The sequence below is a fragment of the Procambarus clarkii genome, unplaced genomic scaffold, assembly GCF_040958095.1.
Source record: "Procambarus clarkii isolate CNS0578487 unplaced genomic scaffold, FALCON_Pclarkii_2.0 HiC_scaffold_1485, whole genome shotgun sequence".
In the NCBI taxonomy this organism is placed as follows: Eukaryota; Metazoa; Arthropoda; class Malacostraca; order Decapoda; family Cambaridae; genus Procambarus; species Procambarus clarkii.
Genome location: NW_027190513.1, coordinates 1 through 17,500, shown reverse-complemented (window position 1 = coordinate 17,500; position 17,500 = coordinate 1). Strand labels below are relative to the sequence as shown.

The 17,500-nt window shown below is 43.5% G+C and overlaps 3 non-coding genes across 3 annotated transcripts; all 3 read left to right on the top strand.

The window, feature by feature from the left end:
• The first annotated feature begins 393 nt into the window (after positions 1–393).
• On the top strand, positions 394–512 carry LOC138362235 (5S ribosomal RNA). Its single transcript, XR_011227513.1, has one exon. It is a non-coding gene; the product is annotated as a 5S ribosomal RNA (ribosomal RNA).
• Positions 513–8,779: 8,267 nt separating this feature from the next.
• On the top strand, positions 8,780–8,898 carry LOC138362234 (5S ribosomal RNA). The gene has a single exon (XR_011227512.1). It is a non-coding gene; the product is annotated as a 5S ribosomal RNA (ribosomal RNA).
• An 8,220-nt stretch (positions 8,899–17,118) lies between these two features.
• LOC138362233 (5S ribosomal RNA) lies at positions 17,119–17,237 on the top strand. The gene has a single exon (XR_011227511.1). It is a non-coding gene; the product is annotated as a 5S ribosomal RNA (ribosomal RNA).
• Positions 17,238–17,500: the final 263 nt, after the last annotated feature.

Genomic DNA, 17,500 nt, shown 5'->3' with positions numbered 1-17,500 from the left:
TTACGGCTCCGAAACCTGGATCCCATATCTTCTCTAAAATAGAAGCATTTGTTCATGTTCTTTGTAAAAGTATCATAAAGCAGGACAGATGAGACAAATATCATAAAAACTGAAGAGCAGATGAGCACACACATGTTTGTATTACAAAAGAAAATCCACAAATTCATTAGAAATTGGCAGGGCAAGGCTGAGGAAGTAGGTAGATGTAAAAATGTCTGTAAATGGCGAAAGAACATAAACCCAAGACTGAATAAACGATGTTAAATATCCATGCCAAGGAGACAAAAATATGTTAGGATACAAATTACCATTAAGACACCACAAGCAGGTCCGTATCCTGCCGCGATGACTTAAAAGAGTTGGTTATTAGCCACAATGTGTAGGCAGTCTCATGCCAACGGCCATACCACGTTGAGAACACCGCTTCTCGTCCGATCAGCGAAGTTAAGCAACGTTGGGTTTGGTTAGTACTTGGATGGGTGACCGCCTGGGAACACCAAATGCTGTTGGCAATAATGTTTTTGTTTTGTTTTGTTTTGTTTCGTTTGTTTTTGTTTGAATGGCTGGCTCCACGGGAAATTCACGGAGTTGTGTGGAATAAGGCCTGGTAAAATGAATTAATATGTATGTCATGTTTAAACAAACTCGCTTAATATAGATATTGTGTGAGGCTTTATACAAAAACAAACAACCAAAACAAAACATGTTGTATATATATATATATATATAGCTTAAATCCGGGTTTGAAACTCGCAACTCCAAGAATACGCATCACTTATATACACTTTAACCACTGGACCACTGCTGCAGGACACTAGCTTGATGCTGAGGTATCAATTTAATGACGTAAATGCCATTTCCACAAATAAATGATAATTAAAAAGTATTTGTATGTACAAATCTTTTCTGTTTAAAAGGCTACAATATCAGTTACTGATATAATTTGTGTTAATGTTTCTATACCCACAAGAAGGCATATTTTTGCTTATATGTAAAGGGTACGGAGAAGGAATCCACAGACCATCATTCCCCTCCCCTTCCCTCCCCCCCCCCCCCACCCCCAACTCCCACCTACTACCACCACCACCACCACCACCACCACCAATCACCACCAATCACCACCAATCACCACCACCAATCACCACCACCACATCTACCGAAAACCCCCTAACACATCAACCCTCCCCCCAATCAACAGGCGAAATAATAACCCATCAAATGCCTGCCTGCCTGCCTGCCTGCAAGCCAATACTAACGGTCTTCTCAGAAAGAAAATCTCTTTGTATCTGTATTACTTGATGAAATGTATGATTCTAATAATGAAAATAAATTTTGATGTCGGTTGTATGAGCATAATGAACCAATATGCACATGATATGAATGAATTAGATAGTGTAGTTTTAAGTAATTAGGTTGTAGACACATTAAGCGGATATGATATTTGACGCGTCCAGAACTGGTGATTTTTGGTTTAGTTTTAAATGCACCACACCACCACCACCACCACCACATTGCTTCCCCAGAGCCTATTAAGGACCGGTAAAAGGAGTCAATATGTATGTCATCTATAAAACCAAAGAATGAATAGAAAAAACACACACAAACCTACATAATAGTATTAGGAAAGATTGTATGGCAAAAAAAAAAAAGTATTATTCCCATTGGGTCGTTTGAACTCCGCGACTTCCAAAACACCAGCCACACACCTTACAACCCAGCCACCATAGAGTTGGTATAATTGTGCAACTTTAGTTATAACGTAAAGTTTTCTCACATTGTATTGATAACTTAAAGATTTTTTTTTTTTTGCATGTACAAATCTTATTGGTCTGTTCTATGAAAAGGCTTGATGTAAATTATGTATTGTTTTAGAATGATTGAATGTAGGCACATTAAGCGGATTCGATATTTGATATATCCAGAAAAGGCGATTTATGTTCAGTTTTAAAATGCATCACCGTTAACGCTAAAGGACTGGTAAAATGACTCGATGTTTGTCATTTTTAAAAATAAACACTAAAACAGAGGCCCTTAACATATATAATGTTTGAATATAAATTGAATGCATATAAATACAAAGTGGGAGTGGCTGGCTGGGGCTGGCTGGCTGGCTGGCTGGCTGGCTGGCTGGCTGGCTGGCTGGCTGGCTGGCTGGCTGGCTGGCTGGCTGCCTGGCTGCCTGCCTGCCTGCCTGCCTGCCTGCCTGCCTGCCTGCCTGCCTGCCTGCCTGCCTGGCTGCCTGCCTGCCTGCCTGCCTGCCTGCCTGCCTGCCTGCCTGCCTGCCTGCCTGCCTGCCTGCCTGCCTGCCTGCCTGCCTGTCCTGGCTGCCTGGCTGCCTGGCTGCCTGCCTGCCTGCCTGCCTGCCTTGCCTTGCCTTGCCTTGCCTTGCCTTGCCTTGCCTTGCCTTGCCCTTGCCTTGCCTTGCCATTGCCTTGCCTTGCCCTGCCCTGCCTTGGCTGGCAGCTGGCTGGCTGGCTGGCTGGCTGCTGGCCGTAAATCAACTCTTAACACACCACACCACACCACACCATCACTCATCACCCATCACCCACCACCGGCCCCAGTCTCCAGCCTCTCTTATATACCCGAGCAGGCCCTTTAAATTATTTGAATTGTTGCACTTCGGCCATGGCAGGCACGATCGCTGCTGCTCAAACATATTCTGGTTCACAGAGTATTAATATATATATATATATATATATATATATATATATATATATAGATATATATATATATATATATATTATATATATATATATATTCATGAAACACATTAAAACTTGATCATTTATTCATTCATTACGTCTAGTGAAGAATTGCTTTGTTCTTTGTATGATTAAAAATGGATAGAATATGAATTCCTCGCTTAAAGTAAAATATAAAATATATATTGGATTTATATGATTGGTTAATATTCCCAAGTGATGCTGAATATCCCCTATAATTTTGTTTTGTTTGTTTGTTTATGTACACATTCCAAATGAAATCAATATAAATGTTTATTATTAATGTTTGAAAGTTGATTGTCTACTTGAATCTCTCTATTAAAGTGTGTGTGGCTCCGGATGGAGCCTGGTTATGGTATTTGTCGCGGTGGGTGGCAGAAGTGCTTACTTCTTCTCTGTCTTCTTTGGCAAAAGAACTGCCTGAATGTTTGGAAGAACACCTCCCTGTGCAATGGTTACGCCAGACAGAAGTTTGTTGAGTTCTTCGTCGTTGCGGATGGCCAACTGCAAGTGACGTGGGATGATACGGGTCTTCTTGTTGTCACGTGCGGCGTTACCGGCGAGCTCAGAACTTCGGCAGCGAGGTATTCCATGACGGCTGCCAGGTAGACAGGAGCGCCAGCACCGACGCGTTCGGCGTAGTTGCCCTTACGCAGCAGACGGTGAATTCTGCCCACGGGGAACTTGAAGTCCCGGCCCTGCTGGAGGCGAGACTTTGACATTGCCCTTCACTTTGCCTCCCTTGCCGGCGTCCCTGACATTGCTGCTGCTGTTGTGGGTTTGTGGTGTTTTAATGCCGGCCCGCAGATCGAGCTTCGTGTTATATACCCCGCTCAGGATCAAGGGAGTCCGCCACTGACCAATCAGCGCGCTCCGCCACGCGACCCGCTCTGAGCTGAGTCGCGAGCGGGATATAAAAGGAAAGCTCGACTCGCGCAAAAGTTCATTATTGTATCGCAACGCCAGCCAGCACGAGCATCATCATGCCACCCAAGGCATCTGGAAAGGCTGCCAAGAAGGCCGGAAAGGCCCAGAAGGCCATTGCCAAGGGCGATAAGAAAAAGAAGCGCAGGAGGAAGGAGAGCTACAGCATCTACATCTACAAAGTGCTGAAGCAGGTCCACCCCGACACTGGTATCTCTTCCAAAGCCATGTCGATCATGAACTCGTTCGTGAACGACATCTTCGAGCGCATCGCCGCCGAGGCTTCTCGCCTGGCCCACTACAACAAGCGTTCCACCATTACCAGTCGGGAGATCCAGACGGCTGTAAGGCTCCTGTTGCCCGGAGAACTGGCCAAGCACGCCGTCTCTGAGGGCACTAAGGCCGTCACCAAGTACACCTCCTCCAAGTAAACGGCTTACTTACTGCCCTGTGGTGGTGGCTTGGCCTCAAACCAACAAACTCGGCTCCATTGGAGCCACACTTTAATTTCTAAAGAGATTGTGAGTGTTAGACACCAATACTATTATAACAAAAACCTCTGTCACTGAAAGCAAATAGCTATAAAATGAGAATATTTATGAAACTGTCTGTGTGTGTTTCTCTCTCTCAGTCTCTGTCTGTCTGTCTGTCTGTCTGTCTGTCTGTCTGTCTGTCTGTCTGTCTGTCTTGTCTGTCTGTCTGTCTGTCTGTCTGTCTGTCTGTCTGTGTCTCTCTCTCTCTCTCTCTCTCTCTCTCTCTCTCTCTCTCTCTCTCTCTCTCTCTCTCTCTCTCTCTCTCTCTCTCTCTCTCTCTCTCTCTCTCTCTCTCTCTCTCTCTCTCTCTCAACACATATAAGCACTCGGTATCTTTTTTCTAGAGATTAGAGATTCATTGTTATGTTCCACATTAGGATTACTATGCAGGCCACCCTCTTAGGTTTGAAAATGTCAAGAAAACGGTTAATTTAAAATGTCATCTCCTAACTTAACAGATTAAGCCAGAGGACCGAAAACAGAATAAAACAGGACTGGACAGTATGTCACTTATACAAGCTGCTTTTATTTCTAGTACAGTATGACAATTTTTATTTTGGGGGGGTGGGGGGGGTGGGTGATCCTTGACAGTGCATAAGAGCGAAAAGCGACGGCGTTTTGTTTGTAAGAGAACAGGTTGTACTACAAATGACTTGATTTATTGATATCACGTGTATGTATGACACCTAAATTAGTGTATTTGTTTATTTATTTATTTATTTATTTATTATATGTGTAGATGAAGGTTAATTCATATGACTGATGCTAGGAATGTCTGAAATCTCCTTAGAAGGATATTTTGGCCCTGAGAAGGGCCGAGTTTGGTGTATACTAGGGTGGTCGATTTAGCTTATGCACGCTCTCCACGGATACGGCGAGCAAGCTGAATGTCCTTTGGCATGATGGTGACACGCTTGGCGTGGATGGCACAGAGGTTAGTGTCCTCGAAGAGACCGACCAGGTAAGCCTCGGATGCCTCCTGTAAAGCCATGACGGCAGACGACTGGAAGCGAAGATCGGTCTTGAAGTCCTGGGCAATCTCGCGCACCAGACGCTGGAAGGGAAGTTTCCTGATGAGCAACTCGGTGCTCTTCTGGTAACGACGGATCTCACGCAGGGCGACCGTTCCGGGCCTGTAACGGTGAGGCTTCTTCACACCCCCTGTGGCAGGAGCAGACTTGCGTGCTGCCTTGGTGGCCAGCTGCTTACGAGGAGCCTTGCCTCCCGTGGACTTGCGAGCAGTCTGCTTGGTGCGAGCCATGGTGAACAACTGTGGTTTGTGATGGCCGGCGCCGAAAAATTTTTGCTTATATACGCCGTCTCGAGGCGCTTGCTCGAGCGCCATTGGCTGCTCGACTCGCCTACGTCACCCCGTTGCCCCTCCCCTCCTTCCTCTGGCTGCAGCCAACAGGCGGCTCACCTCAATCACTATTATCGCTGATTTTGCTCTATTTTTTGGATTTGTGCAAAAGTCATTTCACAGGGACGTGAAACAGACGAGTAGGCAACTGCAGTTTTGAAAGCGTTGTGAGAAAGCCGTGTCTATTCGACCACAAGCGTAAAGTAAGGGCAGGCAGGAGTTGCAATGCTACTAGTACGTCCGCTTGATGGGATATAGTCGGGAAATCGTGCGGGCATTCGTCAATTCGATTCACACAACTACAACACCATGACTGGACGCGGCAAGGGAGGCAAGGGACTCGGAAAGGGTGGCGCCAAGCGTCATCGTAAGGTGCTACGTGACAACATCCAGGGCATCACCAAGCCCGCTATTCGTCGCTTAGCTCGTCGTGGCGGCGTCAAGCGTATTTCGGGTCTCATCTACGAAGAGACCCGTGGCGTCCTGAAGGTGTTCCTCGAGAACGTCATCCGTGATGCTGTAACCTACACGGAACACGCCAAGAGGAAGACCGTCACTGCCATGGACGTGGTGTACGCTCTGAAGCGCCAGGGTCGTACCCTCTACGGATTCGGCGGATAAGAGCTTGGCTAATCCATCGATTCCACCCACCACCACCTCAAAACGGGACCTAATTAGGTCCCTATACTTTTTTACTGAAGGGCTTAATAGACGATAACATAAATTGTTTTGATATCAGCTAGCACATTGGGTCTTATGAAATCTATTTTTTATCCTCGCATGCTTAAAGGGACTCTGATTGGGGGGGGGGGGGGGGGAAGGTTTGTTACGTTATATACTAGCAGAGCAGGATCATTGGTGGGGGGGGGGGGGGTGTGAGGGGGAGAGAGAGAGAGAGATCTTTCCCAACTCTTCCTTTTTACATGAGTGAGCTACCCGTTTTATTCATTTTATCCTTCTCAGAGCTGTTTTGGATAGTATCCAAATGATGGTAAAGAAAAGGGAGGACACGAATATCTACCCAGAATTCAGGACTGGCAATCGATATGCATGTTTGAGTGAGAATCTTTTTTCTCTCTCAACTTAGGTATACGTTTATGTCGTACCTAAAAAAGCGAGAACCACACAATATTGGGACAAGTATGCAAGGCCCAATTTTCCTAACAAGCACAGTTATTTGTTGATTTTTCGAACATTTCTTTCCAAAGTGGTTTATCCAATTAACAGTATTATATTAGATCATGAATTGCTGGGTTAGGTTAGGTTAGCTTAGCTTGGTTAGGTTGTTAGCTTAGCTTAGCTTGGGTTAGCTTAGGTTAGTTGAGGTTAGCTTAGCTTGGGTTAGCATAGGTTAGGTTAGGTTTGATTACATTTCTATGTTAGATTTAACTCAAATGCAAAACAATTGCCAGTCATTCGGCTTGTTAGTCAACTTGCCTCTAATAGGGCAATTTGTCTAACAAGACTATTTAGTTTTGTGTGTATATATATATATATATATATATATATATATATATATATATATATATATATATATATATATATATATATATATATATATATATATTATTATTATTAGCTTCAAGACTCTGAACCAATATAGAAGCATCAAGAGGAAGTGCTTGTGTTATGGGCCAATAGGCCTTCTGCAGTTACTTCCATTCTTATGTTTTTATTCCCATTGGTTCGTGTTTTATCTTGTGTAAATGTCAATCACCTTACCCAAAACTTTGGTACCATATCACCTCACCCATGTATATATATATATATATATATATATATATATATATATATATATATATATATATGTATATATATATATATATATTAGATGTATATTATATATATATATATATATATATATATATATATATATATATATATATATATATATATATATAATATAGATGTATATTATATATATATATATATATATATATATATATATATATATATATATATATATATATATATATATATATATATATAATATACAGAGTAAATCTACCCCAAAAGTAATGATTTATTTGTCTACAAAACTAAACTCTTTTTTGGAATCATATGAGGCCCCTCCACTGAGGGGGGAGGCCTGGATGTTTATTGTCATGTGTATTCATGCTGCTTGCATGTCGTCGTTTATTTTGCCTTTGTTGTTTTTTTGACAGCTTTCTTTGCCTTGGGTGGTTTGGGAGATTTTGAAGCTCTCTTTATTTTGGGCTTTTTGTTCCCAACAACAAGCTGCTGCTGCTGCTGCTGCTTCTTTTTCAAGGCTGTAGGTGGTTTGTTGCTTGTGGCGGCTTTCTTGGGAGTTACCACGGCCTTCTTTGCTGCTGTAGATGGTTTCTTGGTTGTGGTGGCTTTCTTGGGAGTTAGAACGGCCCTCTTCTCTGCTACGGCCAGCTTGAATGATCCACTAGCTCCACTTCCCTTGGTCTGAACAAGAATGCCGTCAGCCACTGCTTTCTTGAGAAATCTTCGGATGTAAATGGCGATCTTGGCAGCCTCGACTTTGTTGTTGGCAACAACGTACTTCTTGATTGCTTGTAGAGACGAGCCCTTACGGTCTTTGAGTGCTGCGACCGCGGCTAGAACCATTTGACTAGTTTTCGGGTGAGCAACCTGGACGCGAGGTTTCCTGGTGGTGGCCACCACAGCAGCAGCAGCCGCAGCCTTCTTGGTAGGCTTTGCTTCTACCATGATGATGATGAACCAACCAAGGTGATGAGAGACGCTCAGACAGTCACGGGGGAATGATGCTGCCGCCGCTTGAGCCGAACCTATTTATGTGCCGGCACGGTACAGAAGCTGCAACCTGGCAACTCGTCCACCAATCACGACGGTTGGTTTTACGGCTCCGAAACCTGGATCCCATATCTTCTCTAAAATAGAAGCATTTGTTCATGTTCTTTGTAAAAGTATCATAAAGCAGGACAGATGAGACAAATATCATAAAAACTGAAGAGCAGATGAGCACACACATGTTTGTATTACAAAAGAAAATCCACAAATTCATTAGAAATTGGCAGGGCAGGCTGAGGAAGTAGGTAGATGTAAAATGTCTGTAAATGGCGAAAGAACATAAACCCAAGACTGAATAAACGATGTTAAATATCCATGCCAAGGAGACAAAAATATGTTAGGATACAATTACCATTAAGACACCACAAGCAGGTCCGTATCCTGCCGCGATGACTTAAAAGAGTTGGTTATTAGCCACAATGTGTAGGCAGTCTCATGCCAACGGCCATACCACGTTGAGAACACCGCTTCTCGTCCGATCAGCGAAGTTAAGCAACGTTGGGTTTGGTTAGTACTTGGATGGGTGACCGCCTGGGAACACCAAATGCTGTTGGCAATAATGTTTTTTGTTTTGTTTTGTTTTGTTTCGTTTGTTTTTGTTTGAATGGCTGGCTCCACGGGAAATTCACGGAGTTGTGTGGAATAAGGCCTGGTAAAATGAATTAATATGTATGTCATGTTTAAAACAAACTCGCTTAATATAGATATTGTGTGAGGCTTTATACAAAAACAAACAACCAAAACAAAACATGTTGTATATATATATATATATAGCTTAATCCGGGTTTGAACTCGCAACTCCAAGAATACGCATCACTTATATACACTTTACCACTGGACCACTGCTGCAGGACACTAGCTTGATGCTGAGGTATCAATTTAATGACGTAAATGCCATTTCCACAAATAAATGATAATTAAAAAGTATTTGTATGTACAAATCTTTTCTGTTTAAAAGGCTACAATATCAGTTACTGATATAATTTGTGTTAATGTTTCTATACCCACAAGAAGGCATATTTTTGCTTATATGTAAAGGGTACGGAGAAGGAATCCACAGACCATCATTCCCCTCCCCTTCCCTCCCCCCCCCCCCCCCCACCCCCAACTCCCACCTACTACCACCACCACCACCACCACCACCACCAATCACCACCAATCACCACCAATCACCACCACCAATCACCACCACCACATCTAACCGAAAACCCCCTAACACATCAACCCTCCCCCCAATCAACAGGCGAAATAATAACCCTCAAATGCCTGCCTGCCTGCCTGCCTGCAAGCCAATACTAACGGTCTTCTCAGAAAGAAAATCTCTTTGTATCTGTATTACTTGATGAAATGTATGATTCTAATAATGAAAATAAATTTTGATGTCGGTTGTATGAGCATAATGACCAATATGCACATGATATGAATGAATTAAATAGTGTAGTTTTAAGTAATTAGGTTGTAGACACATTAAGCGGATATGATATTTGACGCGTCCAGAACTGGTGATTTTTGGTTTAGTTTTAAATGCACCACCACCACCACCACCACCACCACCATTGCTTCCCCAGAGCCTAATTAAGGACCGGTAAAAGGAGTCAATATGTATGTCATCTATAAAACCAAAGAATGAATAAAAAAACACACACAAACCTACATAATAGTATTAGGAAGATTGTATGGCAAAAAAAAAAAAGTATTATTCCCATTGGGTCGTTTGAACTCGCGACTTCCAAAACACCAGCCACACACCTTACAACCCAGCCACCATAGAGTTGGTATAATTGTGCAACTTTAGTTATAAAAGTAAAGTTTTCTCACATTGTATTGATAACTTAAAGGATTTTTTTTTTTTTTTGCATGTACAAATCTTATTGTCTGTTCTATGAAAAGGCTTGATGTAAATTATGTATTTTTTGAATGATTGAATTGTAGGCACATTAAGCGGATTCGATATTTGATATATCCAGAAAAGGCGATTTATGTTCAGTTTTAAAATGCATCACCGTTAACGCTAAAGGACTGGTAAAATGACTCGATGTTTGTCATTTTTAAAATAAACACTAAAACAAGGCCCTTAACATATATAATGTTTGAATATAAATTGAATGCATATAAATACAAAGTGGGAGTGGCTGGCTGGCTGGCTGGCTGGCTGGCTGGCTGGCTGGCTGGCTGGCTGGCTGGCTGGCTGGCTGGCTGGCTGCCTGGCTGCCTGCCTGCCTGCCTGCCTGCCTGCCTGCCTGCCTGCCTGCCTGCCTGCCTGCCTGGCTGCCTGCCTGCCTGCCTGCCTGCCTGCCTGCCTGCCTGCCTGCCTGCCTGCCTGCCTGCCTGCCTGCCTGCCTGCCTGCCTGTCTGGCTGCCTGGCTGCCTGGCTGCCTGCCTGCCTGCCTGCCTGCCTTGCCTTGCCTTGCCTTGCCTTGCCTTGCCTTGCCTTGCCTTGCCTTGCCTTGCCTTGCCTTGCCTTGCCTTGCCCTGCCCTGCCTTGGCTGCAGCTGGCTGGCTGGCTGGCTGGCTGGCTGGCCGTAAATCAACTCTTAACAACACCACACCACACCACACCATCACTCATCACCCATCACCCACCACCGGCCCCAGTCTCCCAGCCTCTCTTATATACCCGAGCAGGCCCTTTAAATTATTTGAATTGTTGCACTTCGGCCAATGGCAGGCACGATCGCTGCTGCTCAAACATATTCTGGTTCACAAGTATTAATATATATATATATATATATATATATATATATATATATATATATATATATATATATATATATATATATATATATTCATGAAACACATTAAAACCTTGATCATTTATTCATTCATTACGTCTAGTGAAGAATTGCTTTTGTTCATTTGTATGATTAAAAATGGATAGAATATGAATTCCTCGCTTAAAGTAAAATATAAAATATATATTGGATTTATATGATTGGTTAATATTCCAAGTGATGCTGAATATCCCCTATAATTTTGTTTTGTTTGTTTGTTATGTACACATTCCAAATGAAATCAATATAAATGTTATTATTAATGTTTGAAAGTTGATTGTCTACTTGAATCTCTCTATTAAAGTGTGTGTGGCTCCGGATGGAGCCTGGTTATGGTATTTGTCGCGGTGGGTGGCAGAAGTGCTTACTTCTTCTCTGTCTTCTTTGGCAAAAGAACTGCCTGAATGTTTGGAAGAACACCTCCCTGTGCAATGGTTACGCCAGACAGAAGTTTGTTGAGTTCTTCGTCGTTGCGGATGGCCAACTGCAAGTGACGTGGGATGATACGGGTCTTCTTGTTGTCACGTGCGGCGTTACCGGCGAGCTCGAGAACTTCGGCAGCGAGGTATTCCATGACGGCTGCCAGGTAGACAGGAGCGCCAGCACCGACGCGTTCGGCGTAGTTGCCCTTACGCAGCAGACGGTGAATTCTGCCCACGGGGAACTGAAGTCCGGCCCTGCTGGAGCGAGACTTTGACTTGCCCTTCACTTTGCCTCCCTTGCCGCGTCCTGACATTGCTGCTGCTGTTGTGGGTTTGTGGTGTTTTAATGCCGGCCCGCAGATCGAGCTTCGTGTTATATACCCCGCTCAGGATCAAGGGAGTCCGCCACTGACCAATCAGCGCGCTCCGCCACGCGACCCGCTCTGAGCTGAGTCGCGAGCGGGATATAAAAGGAAAGCTCGACTCGCGCAAAAGTTCATTATTGTATCGCAACGCCAGCCAGCACGAGCATCATCATGCCACCCAAGGCATCTGGAAAGGCTGCCAAGAAGGCCGGAAAGGCCCAGAAGGCCATTGCCAAGGGCGATAAGAAAAAGAAGCGCAGGAGGAAGGAGAGCTACAGCATCTACATCTACAAAGTGCTGAAGCAGGTCCACCCCGACACTGGTATCTCTTCCAAAGCCATGTCGATCATGAACTCGTTCGTGAACGACATCTTCGAGCGCATCGCCGCCGAGGCTTCTCGCCTGGCCCACTACAACAAGCGTTCCACCATTACCAGTCGGGAGATCCAGACGGCTGTAAGGCTCCTGTTGCCCGGAGAACTGGCCAAGCACGCCGTCTCTGAGGGCACTAAGGCCGTCACCAAGTACACCTCCTCCAAGTAAACGGCTTACTTACTGCCCTGTGGTGGTGGCTTGGCCTCAAACCAACAAACTCGGCTCCATTGGAGCCACACTTTAATTTCTAAAGAGATTGTGAGTGTTAGACACCAATACTATTATAACAAAAACCTCTGTCACTGAAAGCAAATAGCTATAAAATGAGAATATTTATGAAACTGTCTGTGTGTGTTTCTCTCTCTCAGTCTCTGTCTGTCTGTCTGTCTGTCTGTCTGTCTGTCTGTCTGTCTGTCTGTCTGTCTTGTCTGTCTGTCTGTCTGTCTGTCTGTCTGTCTGTCTGTGTCTCTCTCTCTCTCTCTCTCTCTCTCTCTCTCTCTCTCTCTCTCTCTCTCTCTCTTCTCTCTCTCTCTCTCTCTCTCTCTCTCTCTCTCTCAACACATATAAGCACTCGGTATCTTTTTTCTAGAGATTAGAGATTCATTGTTATGTTCCACATTAGGATTACTATGCAGGCCACCCTCTTAGGTTTGAAAATGTCAAGAAAACGGTTAATTTAAAATGTCATCTCCTAACTTAACAGATTAAGCCAGAGGACCGAAAACAGAATAAAACAGGACTGGACAGTATGTCACTTATACAAGCTGCTTTTATTTCTAGTACAGTATGACAATTTTTATTTTGGGGGGGTGGGGGGGGTGGGTGATCCTTGACAGTGCATAAGAGCGAAAAGCGACGGCGTTTTGTTTGTAAGAGAACAGGTTGTACTACAAATGACTTGATTTATTGATATCACGTGTATGTATGACACCTAAATTAGTGTATTTGTTTATTTATTTATTTATTTATTTATTATATGTGTAGATGAAGGTTAATTCATATGACTGATGCTAGGAATGTCTGAAATCTCCTTAGAAGGATATTTTGGCCCTGAGAAGGGCCGAGTTTGGTGTATACTAGGGTGGTCGATTTAGCTTATGCACGCTCTCCACGGATACGGCGAGCAAGCTGAATGTCCTTTGGCATGATGGTGACACGCTTGGCGTGGATGGCACAGAGGTTAGTGTCCTCGAAGAGACCGACCAGGTAAGCCTCGGATGCCTCCTGTAAAGCCATGACGGCAGACGACTGGAAGCGAAGATCGGTCTTGAAGTCCTGGGCAATCTCGCGCACCAGACGCTGGAAGGGAAGTTTCCTGATGAGCAACTCGGTGCTCTTCTGGTAACGACGGATCTCACGCAGGGCGACCGTTCCGGGCCTGTAACGGTGAGGCTTCTTCACACCCCCTGTGGCAGGAGCAGACTTGCGTGCTGCCTTGGTGGCCAGCTGCTTACGAGGAGCCTTGCCTCCCGTGGACTTGCGAGCAGTCTGCTTGGTGCGAGCCATGGTGAACAACTGTGGTTTGTGATGGCCGGCGCCGAAAAATTTTTGCTTATATACGCCGTCTCGAGGCGCTTGCTCGAGCGCCATTGGCTGCTCGACTCGCCTACGTCACCCCGTTGCCCCTCCCCTCCTTCCTCTGGCTGCAGCCAACAGGCGGCTCACCTCAATCACTATTATCGCTGATTTTGCTCTATTTTTTGGATTTGTGCAAAAGTCATTTCACAGGGACGTGAAACAGACGAGTAGGCAACTGCAGTTTTGAAAGCGTTGTGAGAAAGCCGTGTCTATTCGACCACAAGCGTAAAGTAAGGGCAGGCAGGAGTTGCAATGCTACTAGTACGTCCGCTTGATGGGATATAGTCGGGAAATCGTGCGGGCATTCGTCAATTCGATTCACACAACTACAACACCATGACTGGACGCGGCAAGGGAGGCAAGGGACTCGGAAAGGGTGGCGCCAAGCGTCATCGTAAGGTGCTACGTGACAACATCCAGGGCATCACCAAGCCCGCTATTCGTCGCTTAGCTCGTCGTGGCGGCGTCAAGCGTATTTCGGGTCTCATCTACGAAGAGACCCGTGGCGTCCTGAAGGTGTTCCTCGAGAACGTCATCCGTGATGCTGTAACCTACACGGAACACGCCAAGAGGAAGACCGTCACTGCCATGGACGTGGTGTACGCTCTGAAGCGCCAGGGTCGTACCCTCTACGGATTCGGCGGATAAGAGCTTGGCTAATCCATCGATTCCACCCACCACCACCTCAAAACGGGACCTAATTAGGTCCCTATACTTTTTTACTGAAGGGCTTAATAGACGATAACATAAATTGTTTTGATATCAGCTAGCACATTGGGTCTTATGAAATCTATTTTTTATCCTCGCATGCTTAAAGGGACTCTGATTGGGGGGGGGGGGGGGGGAAGGTTTGTTACGTTATATACTAGCAGAGCAGGATCATTGGTGGGGGGGGGGGGGGGTGTGAGGGGGAGAGAGAGAGGAGAGATCTTTCCCAACTCTTCCTTTTTACATGAGTGAGCTACCCGTTTTATTCATTTTATCCTTCTCAGAGCTGTTTTGATAGTATCCAAATGATGGTAAATGAAAAGGGAGGACACGAATATCTACCCAGAATTCAGGACTGGCAATCGATATGCATGTTTGAGTGAGAATCTTTTTCTCTCTCAACTTAGGTATACGTTTATGTCGTACCTAAAAGCGAGAACCACACTATTGGGACAAGTATGCAAGGCCCAATTTTCCTAACAAGCACAGTTAATTTTGTTATTTTCGAACATTTCTTTCCAAATTGGTTTATCCAATTAACAGTATTATATTAAGATCATGAATTGCTGGGTTAGGTTAGGTTAGCTTAGCTTAGGTTAGGTTAGGTTAGCTTAGCTTAGCTTGGGTTAGCTTAGGTTAGGTTAGGTTAGCTTAGCTTGGGTTAGCATAGGTTAGGTTAGGTTTGATTACATTTCTATGTTAGATTTAACTCAAATTCAAAACAATTGCCAGTCATTCGGCTTGTTAGTCAACTTGCCTCTAATAGGGGCAATTTGTCTAACAAGACTATTTAGTTTTGTGTGTATATATATATATATATATATTATATAATATATATATATATATATTATATATATATATATATATATATATATATATATTATTATTATTATAGCTTCAAGACTCTGAACCAATATAGAAGCATCAAGAGGAAGTGCTTGTGTTATGGGCCAATAGGCCTTCTGCAGTTACTTCCATTCTTATGTTTTTATTCCCATTGGTTCGTGTTTTATCTTGTGTAAATGTCAATCACCTTACCCAAAACTTTGGTACCATATCACCTCACCCATGTATATTATATATATATATATATATATATATATATATATATAATATATATATATATATATGTATATTATATAATATATATAATATAGATGTATATTATATATATATATATATATATATATATATATTATATATATATATATATATATAATATAGATGTATATTATATATATATATATATATATATATATATATATATATATATATATATATATATATATATATATATATATATATATATATAATACAGAGTAAATCTACCCCAAAAGTAATGATTTATTTGTCTACAAAACTAAACTCTTTTTTGGAATCATATGAGGCCCCTCCACTGAGGGGGGAGGCCTGGATGTTTATTGTCATGTGTATTCATGCTGCTTGCATGTCGTCGTTTATTTTGCCTTTGTTGTTTTTTTGACAGCTTTCTTTGCCTTGGGTGGTTTGGGAGATTTTGAAGCTCTCTTTATTTTGGGCTTTTTGTTCCCAACAACAAGCTGCTGCTGCTGCTGCTGCTTCTTTTTCAAGGCTGTAGGTGGTTTGTTGCTTGTGGCGGCTTTCTTGGGAGTTACCACGGCCTTCTTTGCTGCTGTAGATGGTTTCTTGGTTGTGGTGGCTTTCTTGGGAGTTAGAACGGCCCTCTTCTCTGCTACGGCCAGCTTGAATGATCCACTAGCTCCACTTCCCTTGGTCTGAACAAGAATGCCGTCAGCCACTGCTTTCTTGAGAAATCTTCGGATGTAAATGGCGATCTTGGCAGCCTCGACTTTGTTGTTGGCAACAACGTACTTCTTGATTGCTTGTAGAGACGAGCCCTTACGGTCTTTGAGTGCTGCGACCGCGGCTAGAACCATTTGACTAGTTTTCGGGTGAGCAACCTGGACGCGAGGTTTCCTGGTGGTGGCCACCACAGCAGCAGCAGCCGCAGCCTTCTTGGTAGGCTTTGCTTCTACCATGATGATGATGAACCAACCAAGGTGATGAGAGACGCTCAGACAGTCACGGGGGAATGATGCTGCCGCCGCTTGAGCCGAACCTATTTATGTGCCGGCACGGTACAGAAGCTGCAACCTGGCAACTCGTCCACCAATCACGACGGTTGGTTTTACGGCTCCGAAACCTGGATCCCATATCTTCTCTAAAATAGAAGCATTTGTTCATGTTCTTTGTAAAAGTATCATAAAGCAGGACAGATGAGACAAATATCATAAAAACTGAAGAGCAGATGAGCACACACATGTTTGTATTACAAAAGAAAATCCACAAATTCATTAGAAATTGGCAGGGCAGGCTGAGGAAGTAGGTAGATGTAAAATGTCTGTAAATGGCGAAAGAACATAAACCCAAGACTGAATAAACGATGTTAAATATCCATGCCAAGGAGACAAAAATATGTTAGGATACAATTACCATTAAGACACCACAAGCAGGTCCGTATCCTGCCGCGATGACTTAAAAGAGTTGGTTATTAGCCACAATGTGTAGGCAGTCTCATGCCAACGGCCATACCACGTTGAGAACACCGCTTCTCGTCCGATCAGCGAAGTTAAGCAACGTTGGGTTTGGTTAGTACTTGGATGGGTGACCGCCTGGGAACACCAAATGCTGTTGGCAATAATGTTTTTTGTTTTGTTTTGTTTTGTTTCGTTTGTTTTTGTTTGAATGGCTGGCTCCACGGGAAATTCACGGAGTTGTGTGGAATAAGGCCTGGTAAAATGAATTAATATGTATGTCATGTTTAAAACAAACTCGCTTAATATAGATATTGTGTGAGGCTTTATACAAAAACAAACAACCAAAACAAAACATGTTGTATATATATATATATATATAGCTTAATCCGGGTTTGAACTCGCAACTCCAAGAATACGCATCAC